Source organism: Dermacentor andersoni, chromosome 1, assembly GCF_023375885.2.
Source record: "Dermacentor andersoni chromosome 1, qqDerAnde1_hic_scaffold, whole genome shotgun sequence".
Classification (NCBI taxonomy): Eukaryota; Metazoa; Arthropoda; class Arachnida; order Ixodida; family Ixodidae; genus Dermacentor; species Dermacentor andersoni.
Window position 1 is genome coordinate 294,834,155 of NC_092814.1, and position 13,052 is coordinate 294,847,206.

The 13,052-nt window shown below is 48.9% G+C and overlaps 1 protein-coding gene across 3 annotated transcripts in view; it reads left to right on the top strand.

Moving 5' to 3' along the window:
* Nucleotides 1-519: 519 nt before the first annotated feature.
* The window catches only part of LOC126548579 (SH2 domain-containing protein 4A-like), a 387,266-nt gene continuing 374,733 nt past the window's right edge, over nt 520-13,052 (top strand). For 2 of the 3 annotated variants that reach the window (XM_055063310.2, XM_072285116.1), the window contains exon 1: nt 6,540-6,849. The gene's annotated coding sequence lies outside the window, so the exon portion shown is untranslated. Of the gene's footprint in view, nt 593-6,539; nt 6,850-13,052 lie in introns of those variants that run through there. The other variant, XM_072285115.1, reaches the window with a different exon arrangement.

Consider the following 13,052-nt stretch of genomic DNA (forward strand, 5'->3'; position numbering starts at 1 on the left):
CCTACCTTCAACTTCTCTTTCTATCCCTTCTTTCATAAAGTGTAGGCAGTCGTTGTGCACCTCTCGGTGGCATCAGCGCTGTCCTGTGTGTTTCTGCCTTCTGTCATCGTCTTTTTGCGCTGCCCCTTCAAGATGTTCAACCAGTACCAACTCGCCCAAATGTCGATCTCTCGGTGGCAGTTGCCCAGCCTGATCTTTCGCTATTTCCCTCTATGAGCATTGTATGTCTTTTCATATCGAATCAATCAATCAATCAATCAATCAATCAATCAATCAATCAATCAATCAATCAATCAATCAATCAATCAATCAATCAATCAATCAATCAATCAATCAATCAATCAATTTTTCATTAACATGCCCAGGAACAACCTCCTGGTCTTGGTACTGGCGCACGCGAGAATCGGTATAATACACACACGCTGTCGGGATCGCCAAGGCGCCGTCGACTGCGCGTCAGATTGCCGGAACGGCAGCCGCTGCCAGATAACGAATCTGCTTCGATGGCGGTGGTTGACTGCATGGAGTTTCCTACAACAATTACTACCGGGAACTCCGGCTCTGCAATCGTGGAGCCACCATGGGAATGACGGCAAGTACATGGATTTGTCTGATCTTGGTGCTTGTGGATTCCGACGTTCTTGTAGATTCGTTCATTACGCTTTGTATGCCTTCATTGTCGTAGATTTCAAGGCACTCTATACTTTTCTAAGTGCATAAGGCGCTGCGAACACGCGCAATCGCTACCAATTGCAACGATTGAGCTTGTCGAGGTGGCCAAATCGAAACGCGCCAAGCGTCTCGGGGCACTGGCTCGCTCGCGATAAATTCATTAGGGCGTTCCATATCGCTTGTCGATGCATGCGTCCGTGGCGTGATGGTTTCAATATCGGGCGCTTGTGCTGGAGGTCCTGTGTTGGAATTCTACCACCGGACAATTTTAATAATGTTTAATTATTTATTACGCCGTGCATCGTTGAAAATGACGAGCTTACGAAGTCACGAAGCCGTTTAAGTCCAGAAGGACGAAGTTTAAGCAAATGCATGCACTTCTCAGAACTCCTATGCTGGCTCAACCGCTCCCATTGCACCTCCCGTAGACACTAGCGCCAGAGTGCTCTCTAGTAACTATTGCACGAAGCCCTATGGTTGACTGGTCACGGGATGTTGTGCGCACGTTGGAGCAAGCGTGGCCGTGGCGCCATAAGCCGATGCGACGGACGATGACGGCAGGGGTTGCAACATGGGCCGTCGCAGCAAGCGCGTGAGCGTCAGGCGTGCGGCCCCCGCCGGGGCCAAGGTCATTTAGTCAGCCAGGGCTCGGCGAAGATTGCGCGGAGACACGTTTGTTCGTTACTGTAGAGCTCATTTGTTTCAGTTAAAAGCTCGTTTACTAAATAGCTTTTGTTTGAGTTAACCAGTGCTGCCCCGTCCTGGTTGAGGGCTACCACGCATACTGGAAAGAAGCGAAGACGCCTTTATGCGCAGCCGGTCAAGCGTCCTCCTCGCAGTGTTTGGCTGGGCACATGAAATGGGCTCATTCAGTCAAAACAAATGGGGATTATTCAGGCTGGGAATAGGCAGACACCAGAAAGACGTGAAACAAAAGCAGTATTTGAAGAAGCATATATATATATATATATATATATATATATATATATATATATATATATATATATATATATATATAGTCATATCATGAGAAGCCAACAAACACTGACACCAAGGACAACATAGGGGAAATTACTTGTGCTCAATGAATGAAGTAAAGAAACGATAAATTAGTGGAAATGAAAGTGGATGAAAAAGCAACTTGCCGCAGGTGGGAGCCGAACCCACAACCTTCGCATTTCGCGTGCGATGTTCTACCAATTGAGCTACCGCGGCGGCGTTTGCCCATCCACTTTCTTGGGTATTTATGTGTACTAGTAGGACCCTGGGAGTGTCAGCCAGCGCCACCACTCACAGAGCTTGGCGGCGGACGTGGAACGTCGTTTTTGCCGCAGGCGTCACGAGAACGTGATCTTTTTGGGTGAAGGCAACTGGTCAATAAACCCACATATGCTACCTGAAGGCATCAATGTTGCCGGATTCGAGACTCAATTACATAACGAGGGAGAATGCAAGAATTCATTGCAGGAATGTGGAAGTCAGTACGCTGGTGAATACTGACCCTTGATCCGCCTAATTTCGGCTGGAAATCCAACTCGTGAAACACTGTCAAAAGCGCGTCTACTACTTCGGTGGAGCTGAGCTCTTTCAGAGGGATTGCTTCTGGAAACTTTGTAGCCGGACACAGCATGGTAAACAAGTACCTGTAACCCGATTTTGTTTTTGGTAGAGGCCCTACCGTGTCTATCACAAGTCGTCTGAAAGGTTCTGTTATTAAGGGCACTACCTTTAGTGGAGCTTTCCATGTCTCTCCTGGTTTACCCGAGCGCTGGCAGGCGTCGCATGATCTTACAAAGTTTTCTACGTCTTTGAAACAGCCAGGCCAGTAGTATTCCATAAGCAATCTTTCTCTGATTTGTTTATGCCTAGGTGGCCGGACCACCCATTTCCATGACAGAGACTCAAAAGGTCCTCCCTGTACTTAGTAGGTACGACTAACTGATCTAGAATCCTACACTTTCGATCTCTGTAGTGCCGATACAACAATCATCCTCTCTCTTGTATCGTCACGTTGCGCCTAGCAATGCCTTCTTTAGCTGTGTGGTGTAATTTAGCTAAGCTGTGATCATTCTTTTGCTCCGCTACCAGTGACTCTCTGTCCAAACGTAAGAGCTGATAAAAAAAAAAGTTCTTTGAGGCCGGTGATAGTAATGACCCTGTCTCGTTTGCAAGTGCATCAGCGGGCTCTTCCTGCAGGGGTGAACTTTGACACCGTAGCGATCCGCTTTCATTGAGCTGGTCAGCTGGCGGGCTTTCCTAGACCGTTTTTTCATCCCTCGACGGACTTGAACGGGTGATAGCCTACGCTAGCCTGTCGCTGTCAAAAGCGGAAGGCTAATTATTCTACAACTGAAAAGGAATGCCTCGCCATCATTTGGGCTACAGCGAAATTCCGCCCTTACGTATATGGCAGGCCATTCAAAGTCGTCAGCGACCATCACGCATTGTGTTGGCTAGCTAATTTAAAGGACCCTTCAGGACGGCTGGCGCGGTTGAGCCTCAGACTGCAAGAATCTACAAGTCCGGACGAAAACACTCTGATGCCGATTGCCTATCACGCGCCCCCATTGACCCGCCACCGCAAGACGACGAGGATGACAACGCCTTCCTTGGAATAATAAGCGCGAAAGACTTCATTGAATAGGAACGAGCATACCCGGAGCTAAAAGGCCTCGTCGAGTATTTAGAAGGGAATACCGACGTTGTTCCTAGGTCAATTAAGCGCCTATTGTCTTAGTTCATGCTGCAAAACAACCTACTCGTTAAGAACTTCTCACCAGTCCGCGCCAACTACCTTCTTGTTGTTCCGTCAGCGCTGCGTCCAGAAGTACTGCACGCCCTACATTACGATCCAACCGCTGTGCACCTCGAATACTCCCGGGCGCTATCGAGGATACAGGAAAGGTATTACTGGCCGCGCCTGACCGTCGATGTTGCCCGTTACGTCAAGACATGCCAAAGCTGTCAGCGACGCAAGACACCACCGACAAGGCCAGCAGGATTACTACAGCCGATCAAGCCTCCTTGCCGACCTTTTCAGCAGATCGGGATGGGTTTGTTGGGACCGTTTCCGACGCCAACAGCCTGAAATAAGTGGATCGTCGTGCCGACGGACTATCTCACCCGCTTCGCTGAAACTAAAGCTCTGCCGAAAGGTAGCGCAATCGAAATGGCGAAATTTTTCGTCGAGAACATCCTGCTGCGACATGCATGGTGCCCCAGAGGTCCTCATCACCGACAGAGGAAGGGCCTTTATAGCAGAGCTAACCCAAGCCATTCTGCAATACAGCCAGACAAGCCACGGGAGGACAACTGCCTACCACCCGCAGATGAACGGTTTCACGGAGTGCCTGAAATACCCTCGCCGACATGCTAGCAATATACGTCGACGTCGAGCACAAGACGTGGGACGCGGTGCGTATGTAACCTTTGCTTACAACACGGTGGTGCACGAAACAACACAGATCACGCCGTTCAAGCTGGTTTACGGCAGGAATCCGACGACTACTCTCGATGCCATGCTGCTGCACGTCTGCGACGAAGAGAATCTTAACGTCGCCACCTATCTCCAGCGCGCCGAAGAAGCCCGACAGCTCGCCCGCCTGCAGATCAAGAACAAGCAGAGGACCGACAGCCGACACTACAACCTTCGACGACACTACGTCGAGTACAAGCCCGGCGACCGTGTTTGGGTTTCGACCTTTGTTCGCCGACGAGGACTTAGCGAGAACCTTTTACGCCGCTATTTCGGACCCTACAAGATCATCCGACGCATTGGAGCACTCGACTATGAGGTTATGCCAGACGGCATTTCGCTATCACAGCGACGCCGCTCACGACCTGAAGTATTCCATGTTGTGCGAATTAAGCAGTTCTACCGGCGCTAATGAACTTTGGACATATTTTTTTGAACTGTGTCACATTGGACATTGTGTCTTTATTGTTTTGTTACTTTTGTTTAATAAGTGTCCTTTTGTGTTTCACTCTCCTGACTGTAGCATCGGGACGATGTTTCTTGAGAGGGGGGCATTGACACGTGAACTTGTTTATCTTTTACGCGTGAGCGCTTTTCACCGTCTGACAAATGTTATCGCTCAGCGCAGGACGCGCCCGCATGTATCAGAAGTTTCTGGAATGTTATCGATGCTTCTATCCGATGTCTGTTGTCGCCGAACCTTGTGTAATCTCATTGCATGTATGCGCAACGCGAATTGTGCAGAACTTTCTGGAAGACACGCGGACGACACCAGCGATTACTCTGTAACGTTCGATATGGCTCATGTATAAAAGCCGACGCGCTTTACCCGCTCATCAGATTTTCGACGATCGCCGACTGTGTTCGCCGCTGTTGTTCCTTGAGCGTAGCCTATTTTTGAGGGCGCAGGTTCGCCCAATAAAACGCCAGTTCCGTTACTCACAGCTTCGCTGCTTTCTTCACCGTCATTACCACGTGACAATATACATTGTAATAATACCCGAGATATGGCTAATCTTAACCACAAGTCTACTCTTCAGGTGTATATTGACGGTCTGGGCCTCATGTAAGGGCAGAGGAAGAGAGGCGACCACCTTGTGAACCTCTTTCGCATACCACGGGCCAAAGCTAAGAGCAACGCGAATACATTTTATGACAGAGTTTGAGGACGATTATCTCTGTACAGGCGTCAGTCTCATGATGTCTACTAATTTCACGTGTTGAGCACAGTGACCGCACTGAATTCTGCCGCTCTTTGTAGTACGGTTACACACACACACACACACACACACACACACACACACACACACACACACACATATATATATATATATATATATATATATATATATATATATATATATATATGTGTGTGTGTGTGTGTGTGTGTGTTTGTGTGCGGGAATCATGGGACAATGTTCCACGAAACGTTATTTATTTATTTATTTATCTGGCTTTGCAGTAGGTTCTGCGTCTTAGCGAGATCCGTATACTGTTACGAAAATTACTTCAGGGTCTCTTGCATCTCCTTATCGTTGTCTTTCGTTTTCCTCTGGGTGGGTCTCTTTGTAATTTATCTGCTACGGAGAGGTAGAACTCTTGCGTTCCCTGGCCATTTAATTTCCTTTCCCCCTGAGCTTCCCATTTTACAAACAAAAGCAAAATACAGTAACTCAGTTCCACTCACTGCGCGCACATGGCGCTTACCTCCGCAGCTCGCCCACACGTTCGCCCCCGCTGATGGGGTCGTTTATTTGCGCGCCCCGCCTTGCCGTGCGCTCCATTTGTCCCCAAACTGTTGCACGGTTCTGCATTTTCGGTGGCGCCTCATCTGTTTCCTGTCTCGAGCGTGCGCGTGCTTTACTGTTTGAGGCGTAACGCCCATTCGGATGGACACACCAGCTGCTGCTGCTGCAGCAGCAGCAGCACCTTCGTCCGCTCACACTCCCCGCGTCGGCTGTGCTCGAGCGCAATGTGTCCGTGTCTTCTCTCTCTTTTCGTTTCAGTGTGCTTTTCTTTCTTGCGTGAGCGCTTTCCTGCGCGTCTGCTTCTGTGTAGCTTAGTGTGTATATACGTGCCACACCGCACAGCCGGGGAGCGTAACGTTACGCTTTACTGAGACTGCGCATGCGCTCCGGCTGGAGAAGGGCGAGGGAGATATGCACGAGAAGTAACACATAACAGCAACCCCCCCGCCCCTTCCCGAAAAAAAAAAAAAAGTGGCAGAAAGCTATCTCTCTGCACACCTTCCTCCTCTTCCTCTGCTTGTAGTGATTCAACGAACGATGACAGGACGAAGCGAGGAGATGGGTGGAGGGGGGGGGGGGGGGGGGGAGTGACGGCGGGGAGGGTCAGGAGTAGCGGTCGCCGCCACCGCAGTGTGCATTGCACGCCTATCGCCCAGTCGCTTTCATTTCGCCGCGTGCTTCGCTCGACTGTCTGTCTGGCCCGTCTGGCTCGCGTGGAGCCGCCTCGACGTCGACTGCATCCTTTCCAGTGCCCACGAGAATCGAGCCCCGTCTCTGCCTGCCGAGGAAGCGACTCGACTTTGGCTAGAACTTGCTTCCCAACAGCCTGACCTCGAAGAGCAGCCATCGGTTTTCTCTTTGTTATCGTTTTCAAGGCGGCCAAAATCGGATACCGCCGACAAAATCCACAGCGGTAGCATCTGCGAGACCATCGGGGGCTCCAGGCTACGAAAGGTGAGGAAAACGGCCGACGTCATTTTTGAAAAACCTTCTCCTCCTCTCCCTCATTTGATTTACCCTGCAGTCTTGTGATGGAGGGGTGGGTCCTTTCAGTTATGCCGAGCGGGTTGTCTGCGCTGGATCAACGACTCGGAGATGAGGAAAAATAAACACGGATGTTCCATGCGTGGGATGAACGCGCTGATATATGGTGCGCAAATAACGTTATTTGTTGCAGCGACCACGAGGCTACAGCCAACTCCCCCCCCCCCCCCCAAACCACTTTGTTTTTATTTTCCGAGAAGTCGTATATGTACAACGACCTTGCTTTGTTTTGAAAAGGTACTAAAAGAAGGAGTACGAAAATGCAAAGCTGCTGCAAGGGTTGCCACGGCGTGGTATTTATACACCGTAGCAACCCTATAGCATTTTGTTTCGAATTGTGGTATATCGGGGCCGACGTGAAGATTTGTCCTTTTTCATGCTGTACCTCGAACCTATACGTTCATTGAAAGGAGTGGGATTGCGCGTTTCTTTCAATGAATCGCTATTTTAAAATAGACATGCAAAATACAAAACCCCCACTAAGCGAGTGTCTGACCGCTGTATACAGCCTAACCCTTTGCATTTTAGCTGAACGCCCCTGGCGCATCGCTACAGTGCATCTTCATCGGGTAATGTGTTAATGCAAGGTATGGGCGTGTTGTCCAAGGCGATGGTTTTCAACGATGATAAATGCAAGATGTTGGTGAAGATTGCGGAGAGGTGCGTTTTTCTTTTTAAGCCTGAGGCGTCCATTCATTTATACAACCATGTCCAAGATTGAATTTCGAGAGCTTATGACTTAAAAGTGCAGCTGCAGCTAATATTACGACTGAGAAGCAAAGAGCCGCCCCTCGTCCAAGTTGAGCGGCTGAGCGTGAACAGAGGAATTCCCCGATGTTGCGCCGATATTACCTATTTAGCGTCGAGCCGTTCGTACCAGCATGATTGAACTTCAATCTATATTCGTGGACGTCAGTGATAAGTGGACGTTATAGTGGCATTTGCCTGGCCGCATCTCCGAGTTGGGGTAGCGATATTACCTGACGGCATTTTACATTGAATCGTAAACATGCAGAACGCAATTGAAAACATCATTTACTAAAATTTATTTTGCCTTCCTAACCAAGCGAAATTTTTCCAAGTGCCATCCAACTCGTTCGAGTCTAAAAGGATTATGAAACAAGCTTTCTGTCATAAAAGGGGCCGGTTGGAACTGGTTCCAGCAAACAATCGGAATTACTAGTTCCAGTTGGGATTTGCCCATGCTGGTCGCAGCTGTCACTTGTTGACTGGTTCCAGTTGGAAAAAGTTACCCGATGCGCGCGGTGCTGTATAGTGTCAAGCTTGAATTTTCCTTCTATTCTCACGTATCCATGAAAGCTCTCTCAGAAAGCTATTCTTTTCATTTTATTTTTTTTAAATCCAGCAGAGCTTTAGCACGGTACTGAAAGGGCAGGGCAAAGGGAATTTCACCAGCATAGCACTCCTGTTCGCGTATGCGCAATTTGCATCCCGGGCGAGCCTGTTCGTTATTGGTTCAATCAACTTCTGCTGGCACGTCTATAAAGACTGATTCTACACCGACAATGCAGCTTTGTAACACAGGCACCACACCACCAGGGACAAACAGGCTTGCGCAGCACTGAAACCGGAAAGAAAAGCCGTCGGTTGACAGTTGCAGCCAGCGCAACGTCGATGTCTGCTCCGGCCGACCTTGCTTTGTAGCGCCATATTGAAGCAACTGTGATGGCATGCGTTGATACAAACTAGATGTCCACGAACGCTGACCTGCTCTGATTGTTCAGCAAGTACTGGTCACAAACACCTTTAACACAGCGTTTGTTTGATATCGTATCCTATTACAAGTGGATACGAGGAGGGGATTGGGGGGTGAGAGCTGGCGTGTTCACGAATGCTCTCGGGAACACCAGCGATGCTGGCGCGGGGACCGAGCACAGACGCCCGGTCGTCTAACTGCGAGCAAGGCTTGCAATAGGTAGTCCCGTCTCAACGGGTGCAAAGGCCGGAATGCGGCTGCGTACGATCGTATCGTCTTGCTCGTTAATGAACTCCAAATGGCGCAGAAATCGGCCCAGATCCTCCCACGGCGGCCCCCGTTCAACCGAGGTTTAACCCATCTCTCGTCGTTACGGGGCTTCGACAATGATGAACAATGAGGCACGCGGCAGCGCCGAGCCCCCCCCCCCCCCCCCCCCCCCCCCCCCGGACGCTTCCTGCCGCACGGAATTATCTCTTCTTCACAAGCGGTGGTTGAGCGTTTTAAGCGCTAAATTAAAGTCGTATAGGGTGTAGATAGGACAGCGACGATTACGATGATGGTGCTGCTGAACTGCCCTAACGTTTGCTCGATGACACTATAGGGAACTCGGGGCCCTGATATCGCGCTATTGATCCGATGTTTTTTTTTTTTTTTTTTTTTGGAAAGCAAGCAGTGAACAAGTGATTCACGTGATAAACGTTGCTACTTGCTTGTCAGTAACTTAATGTTGAGTGTTTTGGCTCTTAGCCTAAAATTACTTCACGAGTTCTCCAAGGGTCCAGGCCTTACGCGAGCGTGAATCTAAAGGCGACACTGTCAATCAATATCCGCTGAGATACATCCACGGCTCCGTAGAGTATAACTCAGGGAACTCCTGCGAATGTTACACGATTCCGAAAGTGGAGCACTCACCGAATTCTAACAGCGGATGCGATGGTTTAACAGATGATTTAACGAATATGGGACATCACTGCTACTGATAAATATCTAGAGCTTAACCGGCTGCCGGCCTGTGTTTGAGCTGTCTGTGGGCTCGTGATTCCAAAACTTTAGTTTCATTATAGTGACAATTAATAGCATAGCGCTCTTCTATTCGCTTCTTGGGAGGGCGGTACTCTATAGAGAAAAATTCCAAAGACGGGAAACGGTTTCGTTGGTATCCAATGCGGACAACATCGCTGAAAGCTTCTAAAAACGAAAAATAAAGCGAGAGAAAAATTACAGAGAATGTTGAGATCTGCAAATACTTTAGGTCATCTTAGGGCTGTACTGTTCATACGGGATTGCATGCGCCGTGCCATCTGCACTAAGGTGACTTACCGTACGGCCCGAAGGCCGAAGATTTTTGAAGGACAAGCCGACATAGAAGGGAGACAGAGTACTAAGTTTAAGCGTTCATTGCTGCTGTCTCATCTTTGATCACTGTTCCATTCCATTCTTGGAGACGCATGTTTGAGTCCTGACAGGGGTGAAATACTTTTTTTCCAACGTGACGGCTGAAGTAATGTGCGCGCAGTCGCGTTCCCTAAAAAAGAAAAGAAAAAAGAAAAAAAAAGTGATCCGGCATAAACAACCTCTTCCCCTCTTCGAGTAGTACAGCTCATGAACTAGAATTGTGCTATCTGCCACAGGCAACCTTTAAAGATTTTTGAAAGTGTTCGCTGAAAGACTTGGCATATATAGTTGAGGAAGAACACAAACGTGCTAAGTACAACTTTACAACATTTCGGCAGGTGCATGGTCCTACCTTCGTCAGTGTAATTAAAGTTAACTAATGTTTACTCTGACCAAAGCAGGACCACGTACCTAAACATTTGTGAAGTTGTAGTTGGCACGTTTGTCTTCAACTGCATATCGCACCGGAGACATCGAATTTGATTTTACACAGAACTCCTTTTCAGCGCCCATCTTCCCGTCCCCAAGCATCCTGTTCGCATCTGCTTACCTCTCGCCTAGATTTTCAATAGCAGCCGATATCTGGACGAACAGCTGCCAGTTTTCGCCAGTCGCTGCATGCTCTATTTTCTTGGCACGCTGCCTGCACTGCCTCTATCTCCATGCGGTGGTGCGAAAGAACAGCCGCTCCTTGCAAGCAGCAGTCCCCCCCCCCCCCCCCCCCCCCCCCCCTCAACGCACGCCATTCCAGGTGGCGTAATGACCAGCCTCTGCATGCGTCACTGATACCCCGAACAGCCCCTCCTGTTAGTAGAAAAAACGCGCACACCAAGCCAGGCCACGAATACATTATTATCGGCATCTGCCACTTTTATTGATATGAACGTCGCCCGTGTGCACATGGCGCGTTACGTCAGGTTGCAGCCAAGAACCTCATTTCATTTCCGTCTGCTCCTGTACCTCTGGTAGCGCACGTGACCGAAGCGAGCGCTTTCCATATATCAACGAAAATATACGACGTTGAAAGCTAGCCAATAGCAATATAACACGTTACTTAAAATTGAAAAAAAATTTCTCTTAGGTTATTTTATCTGAATTATGAAGGATCTCTTCACGGTGACTTTGCGGTATAATTTCAGCGACATGGCGTTGCACCCGAGAAAACCGCGGAACGAGAGTGCACTGTCAACCTGCGGCACCTTGACAAAAGCAGTCTTTGACTACGCGCCTGCTTGAAGGGACATAAGTAAAGCTTTAATGGTAAATTGTGCTTATGCAATAGAAACACGGCAGCTCTTACCGTAAGAGCGTATGAGCCAGAAAAGACGCAAAAGCAAGGAACATGTGGGGACGCGCCCTGAAGTTTCCCTACCAGCTCGCCGTGCGTTCATGGATTTTGAAAGCGTGTGCATGCTGTAGGTTCATAGTTTATTAATAGAGAATGACTTGAACCACACTATAACGGAACCTAAGGCTTCGGCATTTATTTTTCCTGTGCCAAAACGGCCCAAATACGAAACGCACGAAAAAAAAAAAGAAAACTTGGGTTCGATTACGTCGCAATGACGTACCGGCACTGGGATGTTGACGCAAGATCCAACCAGGAACGTTTGGCCTTGATTTGCTGCAGTAATAATAAACCTTGTCTTTCTCCAAATTAACGAAAATAGTGTTGCGAAAGAATACTTTAACAGTATAACCGGGTTTGATTGTTAGTCTAAGTTAACGGGTACTGCGGTCAGATTGACGCAGTGTACGTCCTTTTAATCATCTGCACGTGAGCAAATACGCAGCGCAGGTGGCAGAGGTACATAACGTATACGCGAGGCCCCGCCTCGATCCCCGCGACCTGTTGCTCGCGAGGAGAAGCGGAGCCGCATTGCACGGGTCAGCGGCAAGATGGAAAGACGGAGGAAACTTCGCGGGAACCGTTAAGCTTGCGGTGCGGCCTCCTTGAGTGTGTACAAAAAAACCGTAGATAAGCTGGGCGCTTGCTCAGCAGCGATAAAGGATGGCCGTTTAGCATTCGGGGCTCAAGAAGAGTGTCGGGGGCTGCTGCTCTGCTGTTTACAGGAAACGACGTGCAGCACTGAAACGAGTCCGCGCCTGAGCTGTCGGTCTTGTAAGCAGCCGGTTCTTTTTTTAGAGAGCGCGCGCGAAGTGCTTGAGTTGAGAGCACACACGGATCCAATGAGTAAATTCTGGGGGTGGGGGGGGGCACCCCCCTCCCACTCACTTTACACGCACACACGCACACAAGCTACCATGGATCTGCCTCTGGCTGAGAGTGAGACGTCGATGTTAGCCTTGATTATATTGCTACAGGGAACGCTTTATTTATTTCGTTCTAATTTCTACAAACAGTTGCTTCGCATTTTTTCATTACGCTGTAGAATTCAGAAATGCAAGCGCTTCGGAGCGTTTGTTGCGACATCGTGCAGTGCGGGCGATGTGTTGCACCTCCCGCTCTAACTGGCACATGCGTAAACCTTGCGCAGAGTTTAAGCGAATAGAAAGTTTCCAGGTCAAATCTGGGTCGGTGCCATGCATGCCCCGGAGCGACCTCTAATTAGCTCGGCTAATAAAAGCGCGAGAAAAATAAAGACGCACGAAGAGAGATTAAAGTCGCGATGGGCTTTACGAGTTGAGGAAAACGCGGCGGTGGCTTGGAATCACTCTGTGTGTATATTCAAGGAAGTATAGCATATGTCTAAGGGAAGTGAAAGAAGCATGCACATTTCCCTTTTCTACAGTGACTTTACTTCTAATAGTGTGTACAACACATTAGGTCCGCTCAAACTAATGACACACAAAGGAAGGTCAAGAAACCCTCCTTTATGAGTTGTTAGTTGCCGCCCGTAAGAATGTAGAGCTTTGGGCGCGGATCACGACACCGTGTATATACAGCAGATAAATGGTTGAAACAAAGTCTACTGCGGCGTTAGCCGTCACCCGGAAGCTCAGCTTAATACTCGAATGGGAAAAAGGCGAAATTAAA